The sequence below is a fragment of the Camelus ferus genome, chromosome 35 (genome assembly GCF_009834535.1).
Source record: "Camelus ferus isolate YT-003-E chromosome 35, BCGSAC_Cfer_1.0, whole genome shotgun sequence".
NCBI classification, from domain to species: Eukaryota; Metazoa; Chordata; class Mammalia; order Artiodactyla; family Camelidae; genus Camelus; species Camelus ferus.
The window spans coordinates 25,664,429-25,684,083 of NC_045730.1; the positions used below are offsets into that span (position 1 = coordinate 25,664,429).

General features: G+C 49.5%; 1 protein-coding gene and 1 long non-coding RNA gene across 2 annotated transcripts in view; one reads left to right on the top strand and one right to left on the bottom strand.

The window, feature by feature from the left end:
• The window catches only part of LOC106728557 (partitioning defective 3 homolog), a 103,473-nt gene that overhangs the window by 17,784 nt on the left and 66,034 nt on the right, over positions 1-19,655 (top strand). The gene's annotated exons all lie outside the window — the stretch shown is intronic.
• On the bottom strand, positions 3,725-19,557 carry LOC116661609. Its single transcript, XR_004317560.1, has 3 exons — positions 19,306-19,557; positions 7,461-7,468; positions 3,725-3,735 (listed from the first exon to the last, which is right to left on the bottom strand). It is a non-coding gene; the product is annotated as an uncharacterized LOC116661609 (long non-coding RNA).

Here is a 19,655-nt window from a genome sequence, read left to right on the forward strand (position 1 = left end):
CCACGAGTAATCCTATTACAGCCTAGAAACTGCTTGCTCCGCCAGATTACAGGCTTCAGGCTGTGCGGCCGAGTCTTCGAGAGCACATAAGTCTTTAATAAACAGGGCCGTTTCCAGGTTCATCAATAATTAACCGGGGATATGACAAGTTTATCCCAGCCCAGCGCTGCGGCGTGTGAAGCCGCCTGCGCCCGCAGACGAAATCTGCCTGTCGTTAATGTACAGATGATATTGTAGAACATAAGAAGTCACTGAGAGTCCCATCAACCAGAATAGTCTAAAATCTGAGTATTTCTTCTCAGTCTGAGTTTCTGTAGGTTTGTGTGTATATAAACATAGATGCCTTTTAAAAATAGTTGAAATCATGTTGCATGATCGTTACTACTTATTTTACGTGACAGATTCACGTTTGCCCGTGTCCTTTAAAAATGGTCATAATGTTAAAGGCCATATGGCGTTTCCCTGTGTGGATATGTACATATTTATCTAGCTATCTGCCTGTTGTTGGCAATTTGTTACCCTGTTTTTCACCACTTAAAAATATTGTAACCATTTTAGCACATAAAAGTTGGTCCAGTTTGGATTATTCATTTAAATTAGGTGTGTAGTGACTGGGTGGGGAGCCCTGAGCTCCAGTGTGCGCGTTTTGCCATGGGCCGGTGCACGCCTGGCTGGCCCGGGAGGGTCTTCTTGCCTCCTCCAGGGAGACCTCCCGGGTCGGTGGGTGCACTTGCATCCACAGCTGTGAGTCCCTGGGCCCAGGAATGAGGGCTGCAGCCTCCTTTTGATAGTCTGTCCGCTGGGCTGTAATACCAGCACCCCCTCTTTGGAGATTAAATGAGAGACGTGTGTGAAGGGCGTGGCGTGCAGGCTGCCCAGCGCAGGCATTTGGTGCTTGGCGGTTGTGGCGCGGGCGACGGCTCTTACGTCCATGGGTGTTGATTCTCCCAGTGTTAATGGAGCTGAGCAGTGGCTTTGGAGATGGACAGTAACCCATGTCAACTTGTCACCCACTTTCAGAGAGACACACAAAGTGCTTCCTTGAACTGGGATTCTGTGTAAAACAGTTTGGCAGCCAATGTCTCGTATTAAAAAAAACCAAAAAGACCCAACACAACTCTTTTTTTCCTGAGGACGCTGTGTGGGTGGAATGCATCGGTGTCCTCGTGCCTAGATGATGGCCCACCGTGCCTTACGGACCCTGCAGGCGTTAGTCTGCACAGCAGGTGCCCTTCTGCTCTGTGCTTTGGGTGACATTTTGGGGCCACATTTTCCACAACGTTCCCTCCAGTCTGACAGGGTTATGATGGTGAAATTTGTTTTTTCTCCACTTAAGGACGCACACATTTCCTCTGCCTCTGTGTCGTCTCCCAGGATCCCTTCCAGTGTTGACTGAATGCAGGGATGCTGAGGTCATGCTAAGGTCTGCACCGTGGTTCCTCCCGCTGCCTGCGCACTCCCAGACCTCACGTGGACCAGTGATGAGGTCCTCTGGCCCTGGCCGTCCCCGACAGCTCTCCTCTGCCCGCTCCCCTTCTCAGGGAGGTGGCTGTGTGAGCAACACTGTCTTTTGTTAAGATTCTGCTGTTGGAATCGTCACTGTTTTGTCCTTTCTTGAGTGTCACGTTCCCGTCGTACGTGAAGGCTGTGTCCTCGTTACCTGCTGCGTTTGGATGCGTCTGTGCTGGTTTAGCACTGGTCTTAGGAGCTAGGTTTTATCTTTGTGTTCTGGACATGTGTAATAGATTTATAGGGATTTATGTTAGGTTTCCAAGGATTGAAAGAGTTGTGAGAGACCTAGTGGTTTTCAGGTCCGTGACTCCAGGCTGGGTGCGGTGCTGGTTTTCAGATTGCTTGCTTTCGAGAGCGTTTCCCAAGCCTTGCAGCCCCGTGCCCTGGTTTTGGTGTCTGATCCTTCTGAAGTAGGGATGCACAGTAGTCACTTCTTCACTGAAGTCTCGTGACAGTTTTGGACTTTTGGAGACAAATCTGTATGTGCATTTCGGGAAACAGGTGTGCACAGGATCCTAGTTTGTGAAGTGGCAGGGAGTGTGAGCAGTGGGTGGATTCTGGGTGGATGTTGGAGCTGACGGGCGTGGCTCTCCCTCTGTCCCTCTCTCTCCTGCCAGCGCCTCCATTCCTTTCTAATCCCCGGGAGGTAACAAGACACCTCTGACTGTCATTCCTTCCTGTCGCCTGCCCCCTGGGTGGCAGTGGTGTTGCCTGCTTTCAGAATGTCAGGACTTCACCGCCCCTCGGAGCCACTCACGTCCCCCTGAGGCTCTCACCAGTTGGGGTGGGTGTTTGTTTGGGCTCGTCCAGCATCAGATGCTCTGTCGTCACTTGACCACTTTTCGTGAGTGATGGTGGGTCAGCACTTTGGCCAGAAGAAGTGGTCGACAGACGGAGTCAGTTGGGTTGTCCTTAAGCTGCTACAGAAGAATGGATTTCAAAGTGCAAAGTTAAGGAAATAAGGGGCAAACGATTAAAATCAGGGGTTTAGATTTCTGGGGTTTCAGAAGCATAACTATGTGATGCTTGTGCAAGTTTTTGGAGATTGAGGTTGTTTGCGATTTGAAAAACCATTCATTTTTAAAAGGCTAAAATCATTCCTCATTCCTCACTTGTGTGTTTAAGTAAAAATGTTCCCTAACATTCCAGGTGGCTCGACTCTGGACTGGAGGATCAGCCACTCCCCTGAGAGCACTGGCCGGTACTTTCCACATAAGTGTCTGTAGAACTGCAGTGCCTTGTCTAGCATGAGACAGTTTAGTATTTGTTCCTATAAATTAATTTAAATTCCAATATCCACTGTAACCATTTCCAGCAGTTATAAGGCAGTGAGGAAACTTAGTTGGTGATTCGATTTCTGGAACCAGCTTTTCAAAGAGGACATGAAGGTGAAGTCTGAGGAGTGGGGACCAGTAAAGTTACTATTGTGCTGCGTTTATTAGGAGGGTTTCACGCCCATGAACAGTTACGTTCCTACTCGACAGTGCAGGAAGTTCGGGATGCTTCCCCAGTTCCACAAGAGTAGGTAGGTGAGACAGGGAAAGAAAAGGGAGGAGAGTCTTTGAAAAGTACATTTGGAAACACCAGGAGCCAGTTCTCTCTGCCAAGACCTGCTCTTCTGTTAACACCCAGGTCTCTGTCGGGACATCTACCTGGGCTCTTTTCTTCCGCCGTTCCGTGGCGGTGCGGAGGGTGGGGGTAGGGTTTTCTGTGACTTTTAGGTCTTGCTATTTATGTTGTATGGCTTGGGCTACTATTAACTTTTTAGAATCCTTACTTTAAATATTAAGAGGGTGGTTATAAGAAGTGTAGCACTCTCAGGAACCACTTATGAGGTTCACATTTTACATTCAGTAAATATGCTTCCAAGTGGTTAAAAAATGCGCTAAATGATTTGGAAACATACTAAACCAATAACAATACTTGTTTTAGAGTGATGGAGTATGGTGGCTTTCCCTTTTTTTCCTTAAATTTTTATAGTGTGATTGGTTATGTTTTTGTGATACAGTAAAGCTCTTTACTCTTATTTTCAGTGTGCAAAAGGATTTATTATAGTCTTAAATAATATACACCCTGAGGCAATATTCCGCGTTAAAATTAAAGTCTGTCAAATATCTAAGAGTTCAAATAAATGTACTTTAGAGAGAATATTTAGAAACCAAAATTTTTAGATGGGACTTATATCATTTAATTTGTTATACTCCCCAAATTAATTCTTTTTGCCTATTCTCCCTTGGATTAAAATAAGTTCACCTTGATCCATCAAACCTTAAGGTTTAGCACTCCGACAAAGATGGTATCTTAAAAGGTGTTTTAAGCTAAATAATGTTTAGATGCTTACTTTCAGTCCTTCTTGGAATCAAGCTGGCGTATGGGGCAAACAAGTTGCCCTTTGTGAGCTGTCGTGTGAAGGGACAGCGCTGCCGTGCCGGGGGGTGACTCCTAGTGCTGCAGGGCTTCCGAGCAGCCGGCTGGAGCGGCCAGTCCTGAAATGGTTTGATGTCTTTGTGAGAATTGCAGTTAATTAAAGGAACCAGTGTGGGGCTCATCTCCCCATCTGAGGTTGTGAAAAATGGAGCTCCTTAAGGAGACGTCTGAGCCTGGGGGTGGCTGGGCACGCCTGGCTCCCTCGGGGACGCTGGTCCTCCTTCAGGACGTGTGCAGCCCTCAGAAGCTCCCCAGCTCCCCTGCTCCCCCCGCGCCTCTCAGGCCTGAGGGGACAGCAGGTGCTGGTCTCCGCGCTGCTGGGCCACACTGCGTCTGGGTTACATCGCTGGCCTTAAGTCTGGCTGCCGCGATTTGCTGGGGACTCTGCTGTGATGAGGGGGATGGGGGTCCAGAAGCCAGTTAGGAGGAGGATTGAAGGGAAATTGTATCCTCATAGTGGAGGCAAGGTGTGTCCCCTTACTCTTGTCTCCTTATAAGTAAGTCAAAAACAGCTAAAAATTGCAGCAGGCGTGTCACAGTTTCTCAGTAGGTGCCAGGTTTAGGCCACCTTTTAAAATGCTCAAGCACCGTGAAGAGAGATTCCACTAACTATACAGTTTTTTTTTTTTAACATTTTTTATTGATTTATAATCATTTTACAATGTTGTGTCAAATTCCAGTGTTCAGCACAATTTTTCAGTTATTCATGGACATATACACACTCATTGTCACATTTTTTTCTCTGTGAGTTATCATAACATTTTGTGTATATTTCCCTGTGCTATACAGTGTAGTCTATTCTACAATTTTGAAATCCCAGTCTATCCCTTCCCACCCTCCACCCCCCTGGTAACCACAAGTCTGTATTCTCTGTCTGTGAGTCTATTTCTGTCCTTTATTTACGCTTTGTTTTTGTTTGTTTGTTTTTGTTTTTGTTTTTTAGATTCCACATATGAGCGATCTCATATGGTATTTTTCTTTCTCTTTCTGGCTTACTTCACTTAGAATGACATTCTCCAGGAGCATCCATGTTGCTGCAAATGGCATTATGTTGTCTGTTTTTATGGCTGAGTAGTATTCCATTGTATAAATATACCACATCTTCTTTATCCAGTCACCTGTTGATGGACATTTAGGCTGTTTCCATGTTTTGGCTATTGTAAATAGTGCTGCTATGAACATTGGAGTGCAGGTGTCAGCTATACAGTTTTGTTTCTCTAAAAAGTTCAAAAAACCCCTCTGCATTGCCTTCCTGTAATCAGGCCTGGGTGGTTGGTGTTTGCTGGGTGCACCCCCTCCCTCCCCGCTCAGGCCTTAGCTCCTCCCCCACAGAGCCGTGGACTCTGGCCCTGGGTGACGCCCCGAGTCCTTTACACTCTGTACGTGTGGATGGTGCCCAGCGGTGGTTCTTGTCTGTCCTGCTCCCCTCCCCCGCTTTCCCTCCCAGAAACCGTCATTTATTGGAGAACAAATAACTGAAGGTGAACGTCTTAGAGGAAAGGGCATTGTGCATGTGCAGCATGAGACCCCGCCTTGCTCTGACGTTCTGTCACAGCGTCATGCCAACCTTCTCCTAAAAACACCTATCAGACTCTTGGTTTTAAAGGTTTTTGCCTGTTAATTTCCCTTTGGAATCAAGCATTAGCTGTGAGGGAAAGCTGAAATCTGGCTGCCTCTTCTGTTTTCTGAATGTGGAGACCACCAGAATCCAGTACAAAGACTGGGAAGTGTTGAAGCGTGGACAGGAAGCACCAGCTACCCCAGCGAAGCACCGCGGCTCATCGGAGCCTGGATCTGGGTGGGAGAGGGAGCGCTGCCACAGCCGCCCCGCGGCCAGCCGGCTCCGGGAAACGCCAGGTGTCGTCCGACTCCTGGATGCCCCGTCCTGTGCATGTGCGGGCGCTCTGGGGGGCTGGGGGGCTGCCCCGGCCCCCGAAGGTGTGGAGCGGCGCTTGGGTGCTGAGCTGGAACTGGGAAGCGGGAGAGGGGAGAGTGATCGGCCCCAGGTTCAGGAAAAGTACAGAGTGAACGGAAGTATTTCCTTTCACGTGTCGGAAATCCCGAGTTGCCTGTATGTTTCCCCTCATGGCTGCGTGAAGTGGCGTCTGGCAACCTAGCCCTGACGCGGAGTTTCAGCTCCCTGGCTGTGTGGCGTCCTGAGTGCTGGTTCTCGGTGTTTCCTTACTGCGGTGCAGTTGTGTCTCGTGTCTGCGCTGGGCATTGGTCTTTGTTAATTTAGCCAGAGAAGCAAAGCAGAAACAGCAGTAATTTTGAATTACAGCTCTTCCCCTTTTTATTTTAAAAAATACAGCTTCTGTAGGAGCCGTGGCAGGCGAAAAGAAGGGACGTGCAGTATCCCTGGGGATCAGACAGGCAGGAGACCAAAGATTTCAGTAATGGGTCCCAGTGGAGTCTTCACAGCAGAGCAGGATTTCCTCCTAGTGTGATTCTCAGCGACCTCCAAGATATGGTTCCTTAGCACAGCCCTCGTGTGACCTCTTTCTGATTGCAGGCCTATAATAATTAGATGTTTATCTCCAATTAATATCTATTGTATTAATAGTGCAAAGGAAATGCTTGTGCACCTTGTCATGTAAATCACTGTCTTGTGGTCTGCATCATTCCAAAAGTGTTTTTTTTCTTTTTCTGGGTGGGGAAGGTAGTTAGTTTTTTGTTTGTTTGTTTGTTTTCTAAGTTTTTAAATTTTTAAATTTTTCAAGCAGAAGCACTGGGGATTGAGCCCAGGACCTCGTGCATGCTAAGCATGCGCTCTACCACTGAGCTATACCCTCCCCTCCAAAAAAGTGTATTGAGAAGGCCGTTGACCAGGAGTTCTCCCAAAATCCAGTACTTGGGCTTGCAGAGAATTGTTGTCCATTGTTGAAAAACATTGACATCTCAGGGAAGAAATGGAAAACCAGGGAAATATTTGGTGATTGGTTTTTGAGGTTAGGTTGAGGGCAAAGAAATATAAAATATGTATCACCAACTTTTAAAACTGTTCCTGTAGGAGATGCAGAGTCAAAATAAGTGTGACTGTGTTTTTGTGGTGTGACCATCAGGTACATGGCATCTCCTGAGCAGAGAGGAGGCTGGAGGCAAAAGACAGGGGAGAGGGTGATGGGGGCTGATGGCGCGGTGGCATTCATGTCATTGTTTGCTCATTTCTAAGCCTTTGGCTTCTCAGCTACAAGGGATCAGGGAAGTCGGGGACCCAAGGAAACCACCGAGGAGGTTGCCCCTGTGTACGAGTTCCTCTGAAACGGGCATATCTTCCCGAAAACCCCAAGGGGGAGAGCCATGCTGGATTTTTTTCGCACATGAATCTCCTCTGGATGGTATTGGCAGCTTTACACGATATGTGATTGCAGTGCTTGTAAATGTCTGTGTGCACGTCACTCCAGAGAAGCAGTGAGTCCGGTGGGTTCTTGCAGAAAATTCAGAAAGCGGTGATCTCTGCGTGGCCGCTGTGCGTTACTGGGGCGGTGGCTCTGCCTTCACATGGGTCAGTGCTGACTGACGGCACATACTGTGTGTGCTGTAGGGTGCTGGGTTTTCCTGAGTCGGAGCCTGACAGCTTTGTCCATTAGCTGTAATTTGTCCATCCCCGGTGGGCAAAAATGCTGGTGTACCTGCCTCACCAGTAAGGAAACGTGATGGGTGAGGGGGAGATGCGTTTTAAAGAGGCTGCACTGGGGAGAAAGTCACACTAGGTCTTTTAAACAGCAAAGTCTTTATTAAAAATAGTTTGTCGTTTACATCAGCTCAGCATGCATACAGTTCCCCACATAGCTGACAGCAGGTGGTAGAGCCCGCAGATCCGAGGTTGTGTCTAAGCACGGAGGCCTTCTGGGCAGCGTGGACACACTTTCTTCACCAGACGCTCTGGGGAGAGGGGTGACCCCCATGGTGCGTGCACTCTGCTCCGGTCCCAGTAGCCAGTTCTGAGGGGTAAAGACTCTTGGTGGAAAGGCTCTGTCAGCCTGATCCTGCTTCATCTCACCCTGGTGCTTGTCACTCAGCCTGAGGGACCGGGCCTCCTCCCGTCCGTCCGAGGCTCCCAGGTGGTGAGACTGAGGCAGCAGAGACACTGCTACCTGCTGGGCAGGTGCGTTTGAACCCGCTGCTGTCTTGTGTCTGTCCTCGGCCAAGGAGTGTAGAATCAGACAGACTGGTAATCGGAACTGGGGGTCACCTGGTGGCTCCCCCACAACCTACCTACTTACAGGGATGCCTCGAGACCCCTGCAGGCTGTGTGCGCTGCCCAAAGCTGCATGTGCTGGCTGTGAGCTGAGTGACTTTGGCTTCAGGTCTGGGTTCAGTAATGAAAAGGTACTTTGATCTCCGCATTGAAAAGCTACTGGTTCTTGTTTCTGAGTGTGGTTTTGACTGGCTTGAACACCCGAGGACATTCACCCGTCCATTCAGTTCCCCATCTAATGTAGAAATACAGTAACAGCAATGTGGGAAATTACAAGCAGTGCTTTGTAGGCATTTGGCAACCGTATTACAAACATGAGGCTGGTTTCATGGTCCCAGGGTAGGTCACGGCATCCCTGTCTCCATGGTGATGCTCTGAGGCCACTGGAATCTGCCATGCCTCCTCCCCTCCCCCAGCTCTGGAGGCACGTGGACCTGGGGTTCAGAACCGCTTCTTAGCTCTGGGACCTCAGGCAAGCTACTCAGCCACTGAGTTGCAGCTTTTTCTTTCTTGAAAGGGCTTGGTGCTGCCGATATCTGGAGGGCGCTGGGCAGCAAGATCTAGGTCCGAGCCTCCTCGTGTGCAGCCTCGGGGAGGCCAGCCCCGTTCGGCCTAAGTTTTCTGATCTCTTTCTTGTTCTTACGATCAGGATCTCAGGGAATCAGCCATTAGGTGATTGATTACGGAATCGGCATCTCTTCCTGGGTTCCTGGTGCTAGGGATGTGAAGACGCCCCCTCAGAGCCCCCGGTCCAGTGAGAAACCCTGGCAGCGGGGTGGAAAGCGGTGCAGAGATGTAAGCACCACGTGCCCTGGGGCCCAGGGGAGGCCGCCTTCCCTGGGCTGGTGGCAAGTGAGAACCCGTCCAGGGACGTTGCCGTGGAGGTGGATTGGGGCGCGTCCACCGGGAGGAGAGGGACTGACCCGGGAGGGCAGGGCCTCGAGGGAGGGCTGGCTGTCAGGCAGAGGAGTTTGCACCTGCTCCTGTGACAGCTGAAGGCTCCACAGTGGGGGAAGTTACACAGAACTACTGAAAATGCCTTGGAAATGTCCTGGTCTTTTATTTTTTAATTTTTTTGGAAGGAGAGGGAAGCTACTCATTCTCTGCTCAGTGCTGTTCCTTTCCCAGCTTGAAGTTGTGCTGTGAAAAAAGACGAGCAGGAACAGGACTGGTTCTGTCAGCCTCTGCCACCCAGGTGGCCCGCCTCTCCTTGCTCCAAACGCAGCCAGAACCTCACTTTCCTCCTCTGCTGGCTGAAAAAACCGTCATCCCTGCACTTCCGCTAATTCGGGGCTTTGCCTTCCTGACAGAGTTCTTTGCGGTTTGCGCCCCATTTGTGTTTCCTTCTTGGCTGTGTGCCTGCCCCTCCAGAGTTCAGAGACACTGTTTTATAACCGGAACTACCCGGTTAGTCAGACTCATGGCTTTGGGCGTGCGGTCTTTCTCAGGCTGTCGTGTTTTATTGTCTTCTGTCCTACAAAAGCAGTGGTCTTTTTAAAGTGCAAAATGCACTTTTTCTTGGACTTTCAAAGTCAGGTCTCTGAGCCGAGAGATGGTACCTGCTGTGCGTGTTATGTCCTTGTCTTGCTGTCTGTACTTTCAAAACTGGGTGCTTCCAGGTTACTGACTGCCTGACTGATTGGTTCTTGTTTAGTCCAGATTGTGGGTGAATTTGATTTTCTTCGTATTTTTCCAGCATTCGTCCGATGAGCTGCATTACTCTTGTTAAAGAACAAGTTGTGAATTGCAGAGAAGGAAGCCGAGGACGGTAGCGCCTCCTTCTGCTCCTTCAGGGCAGGTCGAGGGTTCTTACGACGCATGTGTAATTCTAGAGTGATACCCCGAGGTTTCCCTTACTTCTTGATTCTGCACAGATTTGTGGTTAGAAATAAGAAAGTTCCACGCGTGCGTGTTTGGTTTCTCTGGACCGTGAGTGGGGCACTCTCCTAGCAGTGCTCCATTTTGCTTCCCGCTGATTTGCACCCCAGTTTCTTCCTGCTGCCACAAGTACATGCATTTCCTCTTGTGATGCATTTTCTGAACAAAGGGTCCCTTTGACTGGCAGCCCACGTCCCTCGTGTTTGTCCAGTCGTGGTCCTGCAAAGACATTGGTTCCTCTGGCTGCTCAGTCTTGGTCTCAAGGGGACATAAAGGCTGGAGAACTGCTGTGTTTTAAGCAGCTTCTCTGCCCCACGACCGTGACCTACTGGGTGCCATGCTCCCTTTTTCTAGGTTGTACAAGTCTTCAGAATAAAGGGATTTTGGAGTTAAAAAAATTCCTCCTCTTTTCCCTCAAAGTACATTTCCTTTCTCTGGTTGGCACTTGTCTCCAGAGTGGTGATTTTCACAGTGTAATTACTGACGAGCCTTCAAGGCCGACGCAGTTCCTTGGGCTTTTCCATTTCATATGCTTTCATTTAAAAAAAAATGAACTTTTATCAGTTACTGAAATTTGGTATCTGTTACTGAAAACTTAGTGTGAGAGTTGAGTTCAGTATTTTAAAGCCCGGATGTCACTTAGTCCTGGACGAGGCCACACAGCAGTGACGGGTGTGAGTGTGCAGCTGGTTTTCCTTCAGGTAGAACTCGAGAGGGATGTCGTATCAGCACAAGGTCAGCGCGGTTTCCAATGGCTGCATTTGTTTTGCTTCTAAACTGTAAATTCGTCCACTTGGCATCATCCTTACCAGTTTACAGTGCATTGTGTCGTGTGCATTTAGCTTATGCTAACTTAATTACAAATGCTTGCTTAAAAATAATGAATAGTATGTGTTTTTTCCATGCAGCGTTCCCTTGTATGAGCCAGGCTTCCGGCGTTCAGCCAAGGAGAGGGCGGTCCCTCCAGCAGCACAGGAGGGCCCAGCAGTGCTGGGCTCTGAGAGAGAGAACCCGCACGCAGAGCCACGCGCGCTGTGCCGTCTGCTTAAGTGATTTTCAAGGATAATTTTGTCTTAAACTTAGCCTCACTCTTGGAAGCCTGTAACAGGTGACTCTGCGCGCTTTGCTGTGACTTCTTCAGCCAGATCTACGGGGTGTGGGGTGTGCTTTGCTATCAGCAGGAGGGGATGGTGATTTTCTTTTTTTGAGGGGGAAGGTAATTAGGTTTATTTTGTTATATTATTATTATTACTTTAATGGAGGTGCTGGGAATCGAACCCAGGACCTTGTGCATGCTAGGCAGGTGCTCTACCCCTGAGCTACCCACCCCCCCTGTAATTTTCTAATGAGAATTTAAGTTAGGTCTGCTTTGCTGGCCCTGTTTCGCGGGATGTGTGTTTTCACCCTCTGTTTGTACAGGGACTGTCCAGGCTTGTCACTGAGTGTGTTCTCTGTCGGGAAGCACTGGTGGTTGGGGAAGGTGGGCTGGGTTACAGACACTGAGAGCAAAGCCGTCTTTACCCCCGGAGGTGGGAGTCCCCTGAGTTGTTTACCTCTGAGCGTTCATCCAGCGGAGCAGTGATAGAATTAAGTCTGTATCATTCTTCATCTGCTGCGAAGGCTTCTCATGGAAAACGCAGGGCACTTTTGGGCACTTTGACTCCGTCAAATTAATGAGAAGACCATTGCGAGCCCAGCGGGTGCTTGGCCAAAGGACTCAAGTGGGTAGTTTAGAAAGGAGGGAATTAACGAGTAAAAAGCCATGGAAAAATGTTGAATAAACCAACTATTTAAAGACCCACAAATTTAAATATTGCCATTTATCTTATTAAATTGACGAAGCAAAAAGTGCACATAACACACACCCAGGGCTGCAAAGTCACGGTGCCCGTGCGTTTGGGCACGTTTGGGGGCTGTCGTGCCCCTGTGCAAAGTGTGCGTCACCTTTTGAAAAGCAATTTGGCAGGATTATCAGGGCCTGCAGCGCCTGGGATGTTGCCCTGTGTGGTGTCGTTCACCCCTCGGAGAGTGAAGTAACGGGTGGCGGTATCCAGCCGGCATTGTCTACATTCTGAAACTGTCAGAATGACTTCAGAGGTGTGACAACAGGAAAACCGTTCCGTAAGCCACAGCTTATCCATTAGAAGAGACAGTATGTAGCCAGTAAATGGAAAGGCGATAGATAGCAAAGTGAAAAAAGGTTATGCTAGGTTAAGTGAAGAAAGGTACCAAATTAAACGTACCTGCAATTAGAACAATGTTGAACACGCTGTAACCAGGGTGACACCCAAGTGTTGCTTGTTGGAGGGTGGGGAGTCTATAGACGCACTTTCTGTCTTTTGGTTTGTAGTTAAGAGCTTCATCAAGGTAAAGAAGAAATTAAGGACTTAGATGCAGCTAATGGTTGGGTGAAAATGAGATGCGAGGGTGACTTTATTTGTAATCCAGGGGACTGCGTCAGCCCCTTTGATGTGCCTCCTGGCTCTGCTCACGGTTCGTCTGCTGCGTAAATGGTGTTGCTCTCCTAGCTGCCTCGGTATGAATGGGAAGCAATTTTGGTAGTTAAATAACATGTTAAGGCCACATTTTGAAGCTCACATTCCATCTGCTGAGTGTGTCTGTTTTTGTAAAAGTATTTATTGCAGCTTCCCTGCTCTGTTGAGAATACAAGCCACAGAACCATGTAGAAACAGATTTTCTAAGTATTTTAGAGTAAACCTTTGACTCATCAGATGTTTTGACTCCTACTCCTCATTGTGGGCCATTTTTATTTCTTTGTTTGCAAAGATTCTGTCCTTGGAAGCTGTCAAGTTGATACCCACATTTAACAACTGATCTGTGATTGAGGTACCAGTGACTCACGCTTCTGGGGGGAACGTATTTAGCACATTTTCCATAGTACGCATCTCAGAGATACTCAGATAACTGAGGCCACGCGTTTTGGGATGAAGGCTGAAATTTGCATGAATGCTTATTCATGCAGTGTGGGTGGATCTTAGCCAAAAAGAGGCGTATCTACTCCATATATTAGTGACCTCCAGGTGTGTCTGTTGAATGTGTGTGTTTTCCTTGCTGTTCTAGAGGAGGCTTGAAGTTGATTTACAGAAAATACACTTTGACAAGCATTTATGGAATCTTTCGATAGCTGTTTGTTTCCTGTAGTGAGGAACCATGGGTGCTGTATTTTCTGCACTTTTGTTTGTGGTGTGTGTTTGGCAGGGCTTTCTTGAGTCAGCAGACAGTGGTCAGTCACGGTTTGAGTTTTTTCAGTTAAATTTACATCTACCGAGGAGCCTCCTCGCTGACTGAAATCTGCGTTTTGGAGGAGGAGCTGAGCTCTGCTTCCGGCAGGTTCTTTCCCGCGTCTCTTCAAATCTTCTTTTTTTATTTGGCCTCTTTGGTTCTTTACTTGCTGGAGTCTCTTTATGTAATAAGTGAAAAAAGGAAGCCCCGTCTCTTGATTTCACAGGTGTGTGCTGAGCACTTAGCTGCCACCAGGCATTGTGTAAGGTGCTGGGACAGTGTCCAACACCAGAGTACTTTAGAGGGATTTAGAAAGTAAGATTAATCTCCGCTTTTGGGATATAGTAATTGGCATATTATAAGGCCTGAGTTTGGAAAATTAGTGAGGGGACCACTATCCTCATACATATAACACTGTCGTGAGGAAAATCTCAGTGAAGGACCCTTCCCTGCTCCCTGCCTGCCTTCATCCAGAAATTTACTTAGTTGGGTGGGTTTTGGTACCAACTTGGAAGACATTCCTTTCGCTGCGTTTACTTACTCCCTGGTGTATTTCCCCAGTCGGACGTGTCATGTTACAGGGTGCACAGTGCCAGTCCTCATCCCTGAGGAGCTCGCCCACCTGGCAGGAGAGAGGAAGGCGAGCGAGTGCCCCTGACCAGTGAGCCCTCTCAGGGCTCGCGAGGACTCAGGAAGCCAGTACTCACCTTCTGTATCCCTGAGACATCGAAAGCTTCTCCCCTGCCCTGCTCCAGGGCTGGTGCTGTAGAAATACTTGCTATTTAGAAAACGTTTTACCTGTGAAACTTGACATCTGAGTAGTGATACTTCCTAATGCTGAGGAAACCTACGTGGCCCAGTGGCAGCTGTGAGGTCTCGTGTGTCTGCAGGTGGCATTTCCGAGCCGACCCGGAAGAGCCGACAGGGTGTGTTTCACTGGATTCAAGTAAGACGGCTTCCTTTCATTTTGAATCATGACTGCACGGTGGAATAAAATGTCCCTGCGAAAATACTGGAATTAGAGCGGTGCAGTTTTAAACATCACTTTGTACCTGTCACGTTTTGTTGCCAAATGATTGGAAGCAAAAGCGGCTTTAGCTGCTTAAGAAGATAATCATGGAGAGAGAATGCAATGTTCTTTCTTCGGGAGGTTGGCTTCTGATTTTATCTCTTCTCGAGAAATACTGTAAACAGGCATTTTAAATAAAGGGAAATACAGAGAGATCAATTTTAAAAGACAGATTAGGAAATCAGTCCAGTTTCCAGCATCCATTTTCATTGAGTTGTCTGTCTGTTTTGGAAAATTTTATCTGTTTATTGCTTCATTGCCAATGTTTAAAGTACTATGTATGTGTTTTTTTACATATATATATAAAGTACCTTAAAAAGGTCGACCTTATTAACTAGATACCTGCTTCTTCTTATGTTCAGAATTCTGAGGATGTGTGTGTCAACCTGAACTGTGTCCTTGGGTTGTTTCTGAATAGGAAATAAAACATTTTGAAGTTCTGGTAATAAAACCACTTGAAAGACTTCTTGTCCATGTTAGTATAACTGGATCTCTCGAGGAACAACTTGGTTTTTGCCAGCGTCGGTGCGGTTCCTCCGCTCAGACGTGTGGTCAGTGGAGGTGCATCCGTCTGGCTGTGTTTCGGCGTCGCGGGCCCCGTTGCGAGGGTCACCGGCCCACGGTGGCGGCAGCAGAACCACACAGTGTCCATCTCTGACTGTTGGTCGTTGGTGTGGTGAGGGGACCGCCCGCACCCCGGTCCTGGCACCCACGCTTGCTGCCGGGCTGGCCTGCCTGCCAGCTGCTCCCGCTGCTGCTTCAGCGGCAGATGTGGGAACTGTCGCCCCGACACGGAGGGTTTCAGAGCGATTGGCTGCCTTGGGAGCATGGGCTTCAAACCTGGTAACACTCACTGTGCAAAGTCTGTTTTTATATTTGCGTCCTGTTTCTATCCTGCCGCATTCGCTTGGTTTATATTCAGCCCGGATGGGCCTGCGGGTCTGTTTAAAGCAGGCATTGTGACCTGGTGGGTGCGTTCCTGCTGGGAGCTGACTGGGCAACAGCCATGCTGGACGGAGCAGGGACCCTTAGCGGCGCGTCCTGTGCTTTGCTGGTTGGGGTGGAGGTCGGCGGTCCCGCCTTCCCGACTGAAGAACATCCTTTGTGATCGGACCTGCGACGTGGTACCGCTGCTCAGGGCTGCCCTGCACTTGTTTCCAGGTGTGACCTGCCTTCGTGGGCTTATCCTGTGGGCTGTTAGGAAACACTGTCATTTTAATCTGCCCCATTTCTGTGAGACCATCAGGCAAGGTCTGGGCTCGCCCTGTGCAAAATTTCGCCTCTTTGCTTCTACGTAAGAGGACAGGATGCTGGCATCTGTCAGATAGGGTCTTTTCAAACCCCAGAGCATCTTAATCCAAGGAGTATGAACTTGAAAAAAAAATTAGGAATTTACTTGTGTGGAGTTTCCTGATGAAAATCGTAAATGCGTGCATGCTTTAAAATGAAAGATTTTGATACCAGGTCTTCCTGCCTCCCTCCCTTCCCCTCCTTCCCCACTTCCCCCTGCCCTGTACCTCTCTCCCCCTCTCCTGCTGCTCCTCCTCACCTCCCAGAGGGAGCACCCGAACTTCATTCCACGACAGCCTCATAGACTTTAGGTGTTTTTTTTTTTTTAGAATAACATTCATTTTCTTTTTAAAAAACATTTTTATTTATTCGTTTTTGTTTATTTGGGGGGAGGTAATTAGGTTTGTTATTATTAGTTTTTAATTTTAGTGGAGGTACTGGAGATTGAACCCAGGACCTCAGTGCATGCTAGGCATGCACTCTACCACTGAGCTGTGCCCTCCTCCCTAGACTTCAGGGTCTTGAGTCCCCAGAGGAACACTTGCAAAATCTCCCCAGACCCAGTGATGTGAGACTTGAAGGTCACAGGGCATAGGCAAACCCATGGCCTCACGTTGCCGCCCAGCTGTCCGGTCTGTGGGGGACCCTGGGGACGGCCACATGTTCTCTGCCCAGAGCTCCCACGTGACCGCAGCCTGTGGCCGATGCCACCAGGGTCCTAGGAACGGGAACTTGACCTGCAGCTTTACTCGTCCCCTCTAATTTACGCTCAGAGCAGACATTCTCGGTTAGGTTCCTGTGGTCCAGGGGTGAGTCATCTGCCCACAGTTACATAGTGCTTCCCAGTCTGGGAGGCCACCCTGCTCCTCCGAGAGTGGGCCCCTGGCCCATGAGGCAACTGCTCAGAAACATCCACGCGCCCTTTCACCCCTGAGCTGAGGGTGCTTTATCAGACCCAGGTAAAGCCGTCCTGTGCCGGGTGCAGTGGCAGGGGCGAGGGGAGGAGTCAGATGTCAGAGCTCTGTCTTCAGGGAGTTTACTGCCAGGCTGGAGGCAGAAGCTTGGTTCAGAGACACTTAGAGTACCAGGCAAACAGGTATGGTTTTAATCAGAAGGAGAAGGTGCTTTTCAGTTCAGAGGCCCGAGAGATGATCATTGGTTGAATAACCAGGAAAGGCTCTGGAGGGGATGGCGCCGAGTAGATGTTAGTGGAAGCACAGACACGTGGGCGTGTTGGCCGGGATGCGTGGCGAGGCACAGGGCGGACCGGACAGCTTGTGTCAGGTGCGGGGAGCACTTGGTGGCTAACGCAGCCACCGGTGGAAGACCCGTTGGGAAGATGGCTTCGTGTAACAGAGGGTCTGGAATGTGAGACCATCGCTGGTGCTTAATTTAGGAAGTAACTGGAAGCAACTGGACATTTTTGAGCAGGGGAGTTAAGTGTTTGGGGCCTGCGTTTTAAGAGGATAAAGTCCGGCTTTGGTGGTGAGGGAGGATCAGAGCAGGGGACCCTCCCTTCCTCATTCTGAATTAGTGTCCCAGGAAGAGAGCCGTGGAGACTCTGCGGCCGAGGGTTCAGGTACCAGGGGCTCGCGGGCCTCACAGCAGCCTCAGACACAAGCGCTGCCAGTCAGTCCGGGATGCGGAGGAGCCGAGAAGACCAGTGCTCTGCGGAGACATGGCAGTGGCGTTGGCGCTGACGTGAGCGTCTCCCGGTTTAATCAGACGGCTCGTCGAGGGAACTGTCCTCTCCGGAGAACGGGCAGGGCGGGTGTTGCGTGTGACGCGGGTGTCGCGTGTGACGCGGGTGTGAGTCTGTGGCTGGCGAGCTGGGGACCGACTCGCGCGCGGAGAAAGCCGGCGCTGAGTCTTTGTCTGCTGCAGGTCTTTGAAGTTCCCCGCAGCCCTTCTGCCAGGGTTGATGGCTGTGCTCGTGTGTAACTTTTTATTTTTTTTAATGACCTTTGAGTTATTCGGAGCATTGTGGTTGATTTTTCATGGTATGTGAAGTATTGCTCTGTTCTCCGAACTGAGGACGATTGAGGCCAGGTTCTTTGGTCTAATTCTCTTGGGGCGGAAGTGGCTTCACTGCGGACGAGAGCCACCCTGTGTCCTGTCATGGCTATTTCTCCCGCTAATCTGTGTGATTGCTCGGTTAAGAGGGCGTTTTTGACAGACTCATCCTCCCCGCCGGCCCCACCTTGGGCACAGTTCTGTCCTCTTGCTGTTGGCACCCGGCCCATCCTGCCCCTGGCCAGCCCGCCGTGCCTCCCACGTGTCACTGCACATGTTTCACTCCCTGTGTGCCCCCGACCGCAGCCTCCCTGAGAGCCAGCTCCTGCGCCCGTGCACCCGGCGTGTGCTCAGTGGACCTCAGAGAGAAGGGTGAGCCTGATGGACGCCTGCACAGAGGCCTGGAGAGGCTTTGGGGAGTAACTGTGAGATCTGTTGTAACTGATGGAATACAAGCAGACAGTCTCAGTGTAGGAGAGGCTGGTACTGTTGTCCCCTGCCCATTTTATAGGTTAGATAAGGAGGCTTGGCAGTCACACGAGAGTGTCAGGACCACGGGAAGGGCACTGGTGACCTCCTCATTTTTACACCTTGGTCAAGCTTGTGTGAGGACTTTGACAGAGCACGTGTGAGCGCTTGCAGGCACGTCGGAGGGGCCCGACAGAGGCTGTCACAGTGATGGCCCGTTGTGCACGTTTACAGGAGTGCGTCCATGGTCCAGCACAGTCTCACGGCAAAGTTGTTGGTGACACTTGGGAGGGTGGGCAGGAGGCAGGCCAGCCCTTGGTCACTTGTATAAAGGCTGGCTCGTTCAGAACAGAGGCGTCACCACAGTACAGTGGGGGTGAGGATGGGTGCCGGGCAGACCGTGTTCTTCGATACCGAATTTGTCATTCAGAGGCTTTCGATTAAACCAGCTGAAGGCGATACTTGAGGGGAGAAGTTGGAGGTAGAGGATGGTGGGCTGGAGCTGTGGCCGAGGCTATGGTGTGCACGGTGTCACTGGGAGGCTGTTCCGTCCTGAGGGCCACACCTGCCGCGTGGCTGCAGGACTGTGCCTCAGAGCAGTGTGTGGGCAGCTTGGTTCTTCGGGGAGTTGGGGTTTGTGGGGTAGGGGCTTCATTCAGCTTTGAAGGAGGCAGAGTCAAGGGGCTTGGTTGATGGGGGCCTGGGAGGGGAGGTGGTGAGCGTGAGCGTTAGCACAGGGAGGTCTCCACGGAGGGCCGGGCCCTTCCCTGTTAGGACCTGGGGAGCTGCACCCGGCCAAGCTGGGTGTCCCTGCCTGTGCTGCAGTGGGGGCGTGGGCTCAGGGCCTCAGCCAGGCTGGGAGCCGGGGGTCAGGCCTGTTTGCCTGCCTCTGCTGTCCAGTGCTCAGAGAGTAAAGGTGGACAAGGGCCAGGTCAGGCCTTCTTTCCCTTTTCCTTCCGAGGTGACACTCAGGGTGACTGTCGGAGGCCCGGGTGTGGCACACGTGCACCTCGGGAGAGCCTTAGCGCCCTGACCTCCTGTGGCGCCGTGGAGCTGATGGCAGGTGGAGGCCAGGTTGATAACAGACTCAGGAAAACACTTGTATGGGTGTTTTTTCAAATTTTTCAGTTTTATTAGGTAGAATTGTTACAGTTTGGCTGCACATATACATTGCATGTAAATACATGTATACAATATACAGCACTTTTTTTTAGCTTATGTATATGTACTGATCGTTGTTTCTAAGGACAGTTTAGAGCTTTAGTTTTTTAAACTTACATAATTATCAAAGGAATAAATCTAACCACAAAATAAGAATCAACAGAATGCGGTAATCCAGTCATTAAAGGACAGTCAGATTGCACAGGTGTTTTTAAAAAAACAAATTCATGCTTCTTACAGAGACTGGACTCTCATCCAATACAAATACATTTTGTATTTTCACCTTTTATTTCTCTCATATTATGAATTGGGAGGTCACACCAAGATGATCAGTTATTACTTTAAAACCTTGTTAATGTTTTCTTCTAGTAATATTATTTTATACGTTCTTAA